The 9,827-nt window shown below is 32.2% G+C and overlaps 1 pseudogene; it reads left to right on the forward strand.

The window, feature by feature from the left end:
- Positions 1–2,557: 2,557 nt before the first annotated feature.
- On the forward strand, positions 2,558–4,110 carry LOC111395169 (annotated as a pseudogene).
- Positions 4,111–9,827: the final 5,717 nt, after the last annotated feature.

The raw sequence follows: 9,827 nt of genomic DNA on the forward strand, positions 1-9,827 counted from the left end.
ATAATAATAATAATAATAATAATAATAATAATAATAATAATAATAATAATAATAATAATTGATACTAGATCCTTAGGTGTCATTGGGTGATACAAGTTGAGTTGGCGATTCAACAAATTGAGTTAGGTGAATTTCCATCTTGAAATTGAATTGAAATGTTCAAAATTCGATCCAAAATCGATTTGTCAACTTTGTGTGTATTTTATCCATGAAAATATAATTTCTTGAACCAACATGCAATGAAGTATTTCAATTTGGCTTGGTCCCGATCTCAAATATGTTCCGGATCCCCATGGACCGACCTAAATCGGGTCGGGATTGGATCCGTTTTTCACAATTATTATGCCCATCCCCAAGTGTTGCGACACTTAGAATATAATTAATTAATTTCATTAACCAGTTGTGTATCTTCTATTTTTTTTTTTTAGCTCAAGACGCTCTAGGAAAATTTTAGTGTATTTTTTTATTAGATATTAATGCAACTTCCGGCGGTGAATAAGTCACATTTATGCACATGGATTTTAATTTTTTTTCATTTAAAAAAAATGTTATATAGCACTATTGATATTAAACACTAGTATTCTTTTTATATAGATATTATTAATGACAAGTTCAATTAAATATAAATTTATGAGATCATTTAATTTATTTTATCATTACATATTGATAATATCAATGGTGCTATAAAGCATTACTCTTTCATTTTCTATTTCTCCATAAATCAAGATCTTTTTTTCCTCGTATATGCAACTATTGAATATGTTTAGGGTATGTCTAGAACTTATAATATAAGCAGGGTGTTTATAAAAAGAGATAAATGAGTGGTGAAGAAATAAGTAATACTTTTAGATCTTACGAAATGTGGGGATAAATATCTATCTTCAATATTGTTTTTTGTGATCTTATCTTTAAAAATTAATCTAATTAGATAAGTTATTAATTCTCAAACTTTAGTATATTTAATCAAATCACTACATAGGTGGAGTAATTATTAATACTGAACAAATAAAATAAAATGAGAAATCCGAAACTTTTCAGTGCGACATATAACTTTAACTTCTATTCCATGAGGGTAGTGAAGTTTTGAACGAATATATTGCATTATCAAATTAAAAATCTTTTACCAATTAGCTAGCAATCAAAGGATAGTTACTTCGGACAACATTGAAACATATTATGCTTCTACATGGCTGACCATGAAAGATAACTCTGTATTAATCAGACAAATACACGCTTAATCCAAGAATAAGGTTTCATGCTTTTGACTTAGCCGTCGTTTGGTAGCAACTTTTTACCAAAAAAAATTAATTTTTTTACCGTTATTTCACTATTTGAACCGTCATTTTTTACTTCTTCACTCACAAGTAAGATCTGTTTTTCTCTCTAATAGTCAAAAAATAATTCTCATAATTACTATCGAACAGGCCCATAAAAGTGGTCTTTAAAATTCAAAATGAAAGAATTTGTACTTACACACGTTAAATACCCCCTAGAAATTTTGCAATTAATATGAAAGTGTTCTCAACCCCCTGCATTAATTATATGGGTAATTGGCACAAAACGTTCCTATCTTTTAAGTGTATTGTGAAAAATATTCCTACCTTTCATTTTTTGGCACAAAACGTCCCTACCTTCCACTTTCTTGGCGCTGAACGTCCTTTTCATCAATTTTTGACGATTTTACCCTCCATTCAAATAAATCAAAAAGAAAAGAAAGGAAAAAAAAAACTAATTGCAACCACATTCTCAAATTTTTTAAAAATTGCAGATGGTAACTTGATAATTACCATATTAAATAAATTGAAAAAAATCAAAAAATTAAAAAAATGGTTGTCTTCTTCACCCCACGCTACTATTCATCCCCACCCCACCCCACCCCACCCCACAAAATTTCTCTGCACAACAAATCCTCCAAATCCAAAGCCCCATTACATCTCTCTGCACAATGGGGTTTGATACTGGATATGAAAATGAAAGAGCTTGTACATAGAGGGGAAGTGCAAAGAGTTGTAATGTGCTTCAGATTTGAAGGATTTGCTGTGCACCAAAATAATTATTTTGGGGAAAAGTCTCTCTCTGTCTCTCTTTCTTAATTTTTCTTCTTACAAAGAAGAAGATGAATAGTGGGGTGGGGTGAAGAAGACAACCCATTTTTTAAATTTTTTTCTTAATTTTTTGATTTTTTAAATTTATTTAATATGGTAATTATCAAGTTACCATTTGCAATTTTTAAAAAATTTGGGAACGTGGTTACAATTAGTTTTTTATTTTTTTCTTTTCTTTGCTTTTTGTTTTATTTGAATGGAGGGTAAAATCGTCAAAAATTGATGAAAAAGACATTCAGTGCCAAGAAAGTGGAAGATAGAGACATTTTGTGCCAAAAAATGAAAGGTAGGAATATTTTCCACAATACACTTGAAAGGTATGGACGTTTTGTGCCAATTACCCTTAATTATATCTATCAGCTTCATTTATACCCCAAAAACGACGTGTGCACTAATTATATATAAAGACATTAACACTGATTTCCGTATGAGACGTACAGAAGTCACCAAAAATGACAGATCCAAATCCGATGCCCCTGCGAAGAGACAATCAAGAGTTTGAGTCCACTAGAATTGTGGAACAAAGGTTATCAATAGATGACACGATTGAACGGTTCATCGGGAACTGCGGATGGATACAATTCTTCCAAGCCACTCTTTTATCCTTCGCTTATTTTTTCGATGCGCAACAATGCTTCATCGGTGTTTTTACTAATGCTGAGCCAACCTGGCATTGCACTTCCCCAGGTACTTCGTCGTGCAAGAATATCTGTCAAATTCCAAGAGATTCTTGGAACTGGGATATGCCCGTTCACACGTCCATAATCTCTGAGTTTTCCCTTGAATGTTCCGGCTCCATTATTACGGGCCTCCTGGCATCGACCTTCTTTCTGGGCTGTCTCGCCGGTGGACTTGTCCTTTCAACCCTGGCGGACTCCTCTTTGGGCCGGAAGAATATGCTTATTCTATCTTGCCTGCTCATGTCTCTAAGTGGAGTCTTAACCGCATTCTCTACCAACGTATGGATGTATACTTCTTTGAGATTTATCAGTGGATTTGGTAGGTCAACAATTGCCACCTGTGCACTTGTTTTGTCCGCAGAACTTATTGGGAAAAAATGGAGAGGAAATGTTGGGATCATAGGATTCATCAGATTTCCTCTAGGATTTCTTTCTTTACCTGGTATTGCTTATCTGACCAAAGGTTCCTCATGGAGACTCCTTTACTTGTGGACTTGCATTCCACCATTATTTTACTCTGTATCATTGTATTTTCTAGTTTGTGAATCTCCCCGATATCTTTATATCAAGGGCCGGAAGGAAGATTTCGCTAAAACATTGAGAAGTATTACTGCACCTGCGAATCGGGTCAGCTTAACTGACAGCTTCTTCAACAGGTGCATTAAGTGGGAAGACGAATTGCAAGAAACAGACTATTACTCCGCAATGAAGATCTTGTTGCAAACATCTTGGGCTTTACGGCCACTTGCGTCAGTTAGGGTGGTAGGCTTCGGAGTGAGCATGATTTATTTTGGCATGCCATTAGGTCTTGGCAACTTGGCATTTGATCTATACTGGAGTATGACACTAAATGCTTTTGTACAAATTCCAGCTGCCTTGACTATATTCTTCCTCGTAGGGAAACTGAACAGGAAGTTCTCGATATTGGGATTGGCTATATTGAGTGGAATTTGTAGTGTAACATGTGTGCTGGTTAGGTGGACGGGAATGCAATTTGGACTGGAATTGATATCATATTTCTGCGGGATCGCTGCATTAGATTTCTTTATGATTTACACAATGGAGTTATTTCCGACATGCGTGAGAAACTCGGCTGGGTCAATGTTGAGGTTGGCAATGATGTTAGGTGGGGTTTCTTGCCCGATCTTAGTGGCAACCGGTAGAAAAAATGGGCTGCTTTCATAGGGGTTTTCGGGATAACGATATCGGTGTGTGGATTGTTCGTTGCATTCCTACCAGAAACAAGGGGAAGGACATTCTGCGATACCATGAATGAAGAAGAGGGAATGAATGGAGAAATAAGTAATGGGGTGGATACTGCATAAATCCACGTTATGCAGTATTAAGCTCATCTTGATAATTCTATGTTTATTGCCTTCGAGTAATATTTCGTTGTATACAGTTATTGAAAGCAAGGGAGAACTACACAACTAAACCAAAAAAGAAAAGAAATTTACCCCTGCATAAAGTTTTATTAGAATTTACTAAATAATTTTCCTTTTAATGAGGAAAAATATCATATCTTCTCTCTCCAATTATATGAAAAGAATAAAAATCCGGAGAATTATAACCAATTTCAATATTCTAGAGAAACTAAGAGCTTGTTCGATAGTGATTTTGAGAAATGATTTTTTGATCGTTAGATAGAAAAGTAGATCCTACCTATGAGAGAAGAAGTAAAAAATGACAGTTGAAATAGTATAAAATGATCAAAAAAAAAATTTGGGGGTGGGGGGGTGGGGAATCAATACCAAACATACACTAAACCTAATTTTTTGCGGTAAAATTACTTTATTAATTATAAATCACGGCATAAATTATAGAAATTGATATTACAAATTTTAAAATTACTTGATATACTTTTTCTATACGCCCTTGTTTAGTTTTTATTATTTTCAAAATATATTTTTCTCTCTTATTTTCATCCGTACATTCTTCAATAAAATAATATTATACGTAAATACAAAACTTTTCATTTTTAATTATACATTCTCTATCAAAATATTTTTTCAAAGAGTAATGTTATTCATAGTCTCTCACTACGGTAGTCGCCTTACATGACATCCTACACGGTGATTTATGATTTGATGTATTAATGTGACAGTTTTTTCTTGTCACATATATCAAATCACTAACTATCACATACGTGTCATGTAGAGCGACTGTTGTAGTGAGTGACTGCAAATAGCATTATTCTATTTCAAAATATATTTTGAGCAAAAAATGGGATTTAAAAAGGTTCTATATACTGAAGTAATCGAGGTCTCTAAAAATTGGATACTAAAAAATACACTTTATAACTTCACTCCCAATAGTTGTCATCTCTAAGTTTTGATTAGGTTGTACAAAATCTCGAATAGAGCAGTTCGGTTCGATTCTTTTTAAGTTAAATATCCGAATAGGTATTAGAATCGAGAACCGAAAAATTTGATTCGATTTTCGGTTTTAGACCAAGAATCGAATAATCGAATTTCCTTATTTTTTTATATTAAATAAGTCAAATTATTTTAATTTTTTAAATTAATTTATTGACTAATTAATTGAGCTCGAAAATACCATTTCCCTATTTCATTTGCCAACTACTTAATTAAGCCCAAATCTAAAATATCATTTTTCCATTTTCAGCCCAAATCCAACTTTGTAATTAAAATTTCAAAGAATCAAAGTGACTTAAGTTTTTCTCATATCTCAATCATTTTGTAGTTTCTGGAGGAATCGAAGCTAAGCAGCTACGCCTCTCTTCATCTTACTATTTTTTCTGGAAGGATTCTTTGAATTTCTTCCACTTTGATCATGATAAACTTCGTCTCATTTCTTTAATCATTTCTAATAATGTTTATTGATTTGTGTCCTTCTCGCGTTCTTTATTTTCATCATTTCTTAGATAGTATTAGTTAGTTGATACTTATGAATGTCTACCTATAAAACATTTTACGGCCATTTATCAAAGAAACAACCCCCGTCTGCTTCTTTTCAACACAAGTTTTGAAACTTGAAAGAAGCTAATTCAATTAAAATAATAACTGTGTTTAAAGTGTAAGAACCTGATACTTTTCTATAGCCTTCCTCAATCAACTTTCACTTTGTTCCAACTTTCGAGCTACATAATCCTTAATGATAGAAAGCGTAAGACATGGATTTCTGGACAAAGTTTGAAGAACAATTATACGAGTTAAAATAACATCCCTTTCAATATATGTCAAAACTTCTTTCACTTCTTTGGAGCAGTCTTCTCCATTTTATTCGTGGAGGTGCCGACTGTGTTTAAAACAAAACTTCCTACTTATTAAATATAGTTAAATTTCAAAGAGAGTTGTTAAACGGGTTCATCTGGTGTTAAAACTAAAAATTGCTGACAGTAATTTGATGTGCCAAGCTCTGGATCGATGCTTGATTGATTAATAGTTGCAGGGCCTGATAGTTTAAATGCTGAATTTTGTTAGTTTAATTTTGTGTTTACTTTTCTTTATGGGCAGCTTGATCAAACTACTACATGATTTGTATCTTAATTTTTTACACTGATTTCTATATGATTCGATCAAGTTGCTACTTAAGGTGGTACCATGAATTAAAAGCTCCAATGGGATACAAAAAAATAGCCTAATGAGATGTTAGAAATATGGACTCATTTCACTGAGATTCTTATGGGAGAAAAAGCAAAATGTAATTATTGTGAGAGAACATTTAAGGCTTATACTAATACTAGAACTTCTACCAGGTAGAAGCACTTAAAAGCTTGTTACGCCATATAAAAGCTCCAATGCGAGACAAAAAAATAGCCTAATGAGATGTTAGAAATATGGACTCATTTCACTAAGATTCTTATGGGAGAAAAAGAAAAATGTAATTATTCTGGGAGAACATTTAAGACTGATACTAATACTGGAACTTCTACCATGTAGAAGCACTTAAAAGCTTGTTATAGATATAAGAGCATTTATGGTTACTGAAAAGCAAGCAATACTCACTTGAGAAAACAAGGATGGTGGTATTATGGCTATGGAATTTAATAAAGAATAGTGTAGAAAAGTGTTGGTTAAGATGGTTATTATTTTGATAAATTGGCTTTGTCCTTCGTAGAAAGTGTGAGTTTTTAAGGAATTTGTACGCCAACTTTGCCCTAGATTTGATGTTCCTTCTAGAAGAACAACTGCTAGATATGTGCTCTATCTCTACTCTGAAACAAAGGAATACTTCAGGATTAAATTATTAATGATATGCAAAGAATTTCTTTAACCACTAATTGTTGGACATCACTTCAAAATATCAATTACATGATAGTCAGAGCATACGTTATTGATAGAAATTGCATAAGAGGCTATTGAATTTTTCTGTTGTTTCACATCATAAAGGGGACACAATTGAAAAACTTATTGAAACTTGTTTGCTTGATTGAGAAATAGAGTGTGTGGGTACCATTATTGTAGATAATGTAAACACAAATGATACAATATTTATTTACTTGAAAAACAAGTTGAAGAATTAAAAACCTAATGATACTTTGATTTTAGATGGCTCTTATTTACATGTGTGTTGTTCAGCAACATAGTCAATTTAATTATTAAAGAAGGATTGAAAGAGTTTAATGCATCTATAGAAAGTATATACAATGCAATTAATTATTTTCAATTATCTTTTTCCCGATTAATGAAATTTAAATATTTTATTGAAAAGGAAAAATCTCATGGAAAAAACTTGCTTCTTTAGATATCGCTACAAGATGGAATTCAACATTTTTAATGTTGGATAGTACATTAAATGTTTTAAAAAGCCTTTGAAAGAATGGAGGAATATGATGGATTTTCTTGTAAATATATATATTGATGAGAATGAAAGGTGGAAAAGAAAGAGAGGGGCCACCTACAAGTCAAGGGTGGACCCACCTTAAGCCAGTGCACGCATCTATGTGCACTGAACTTTTCTCAAGAAAATATAATCCATAAAAAGAGCTTTGCCAGGCAAGTAGTTAGTGGTATGCAGGTCTAGTTTTGATAATCGGCAGAATATGTACCAGCAAGAAAGAAACCATACAAAAGATCAACTAGAATTCTCAATCTCCTGTCTTTCTACGAGTATATATTTTTGATAGATACACATACAACATAAAGGATTGTTGGTTTTGGGTTAAAAGAGGATATCATTGGGTAAAAGGGAGATGCAACCACCCTTTAGAAACTCCTAATCTACCTCTACTCTCATTCTTTCCATCTGATCCCTTAACCCTAATTTCATGTGTCAAGCTTCGTATTTATATTGTACCGAATTTCATCTTTTACCCTCATTTCAATACCTTTTTACCATTTGTAACTTCATGTGGTTTGACAATTTGAGGGTCCTATTGTAATTCTGGTATAATTATTGGTATTTGGTATAGATCTAGCGCCTCACCTGCATCATTCCACTTTCTCCGTACTTACACTCCACAGTAGATTATAGATTTATTGAGTTTAAAGTTTATAGATTAGTTAAGAAAAATTTAAATGCATGTTGCATACTTTAATTTAAGGGCCCAAATTTAAAGTTTGTCTCAGGTCTTGAAAATTCAAAATTCGACTTCGATTAAATTTCACCCGCAATGAAAGATATTCGTGGTTTCGCCCCTGCTTCTAGTTATGATTGGGAGAAAGCTAGAAAATTCGCCAAGTTTCTAAGAATTTTTTATGATGTCACATTGAAATTTAGTACTTCATTGAGTGTTACTTCCAATTTATATTTCCATGAAGTTTGTAAAATTGAGCAAATCTTGAAGAAAGTGGGTGACAAGCAAGATTATTTGCTTAGCATAGCAGATAGCATGAAAAGATTAAATTTGATAAGTATTAGGGTAATGTTGACAAAATGATCAAGATTATGATTGTGGTGGTTGTGCTTGATTCATTGTATTGGTATCTTTTATGACTTTGTCAGAGTTGAAGCTACTAAAAATGAAATCAAGAAATTAATGGATTCTTTGTATAACCAATACAAGGGATGGCATTGCTCAAATAATGGAACTAGTGGAAGTGGAAATGGAAGTGGTAGTTGTGATACTAATGATGGAATCTCCGTTGGATGGTTAAGATGATTGTAGTTTTGATTTTGGATATAAGAAAATGAAAACTAGAAATATGGATTTTCGGGAAAATATAAGGTACAACAATATCTAATGGAACCCACTAAAGATGCTATTGATAAAAATTTTGACATTTTAAATTTGTGGAAGATCAATAAATTAAGATTTGAATTATTATCTGATGTTGCAAGTGGTGCAATTCATGTATCTACAATTGCTTCTGAGTCAGCATTTAGTACTGTATGGAGCGTTGTTGATCCATTTAGTAGTGCTTTAACACCTAAAATAGTTGAGGCCTTGATTTTGTACACAAAACTGATTAAGGGAAGAATCTAAACTTTTGAAAGTTTCTCAAGATAGAATTTACATTTAAGAGATAGAATTTTATGAGGACATTGAAAAAGGTAATAAAATATAATGTATGGTTAATTTAAATGGTTGGTAAGTATTAGAAATACCTAAAAATATTTTAACACTGTAGCTTCTAATTTATATTTCATTTTTTATATAAATTTAAAAGCTTGAATCAAAGGAATCAATAAGATGGAATCACCGATGTTTTATTGTTATTATTTACTTTTTGGTAATTTACATACATTGGTGAATGGATCTTATTAGACAATTGTTATTTGTATAATTTTAATTTGGACTACGTTATTTTGTAAAAGTTAAGATTGAAAATGTCATTAGTTGCATTAATGTAGTATTATTATAAATGTTAAAAAAATAATTATGATACATAACCGAATCAAACCAAACGAAATCAAACCCGACGTTATAATTAATAATACAATATGGTCGCTCCCTCCTAAAATGCACTCATTGCATGTTCGATGGTAGATAAAAATGGACAAAACAGCTACAGAAAAGGAAGCAACCAATTAGCAATGTCTTAGATAGATATCATATTTTGACTCCTCGCTATATTTTTTCGTCTCTTTGATTATTTTCTCCGTTAGAGCATCTTCATAACACCCTCGATTTTTAAAT

This window comes from Olea europaea, chromosome 6, assembly GCF_002742605.1.
Source record: "Olea europaea var. sylvestris chromosome 6, O_europaea_v1, whole genome shotgun sequence".
NCBI lineage: Eukaryota > Viridiplantae > Streptophyta > Magnoliopsida > Lamiales > Oleaceae > Olea > Olea europaea.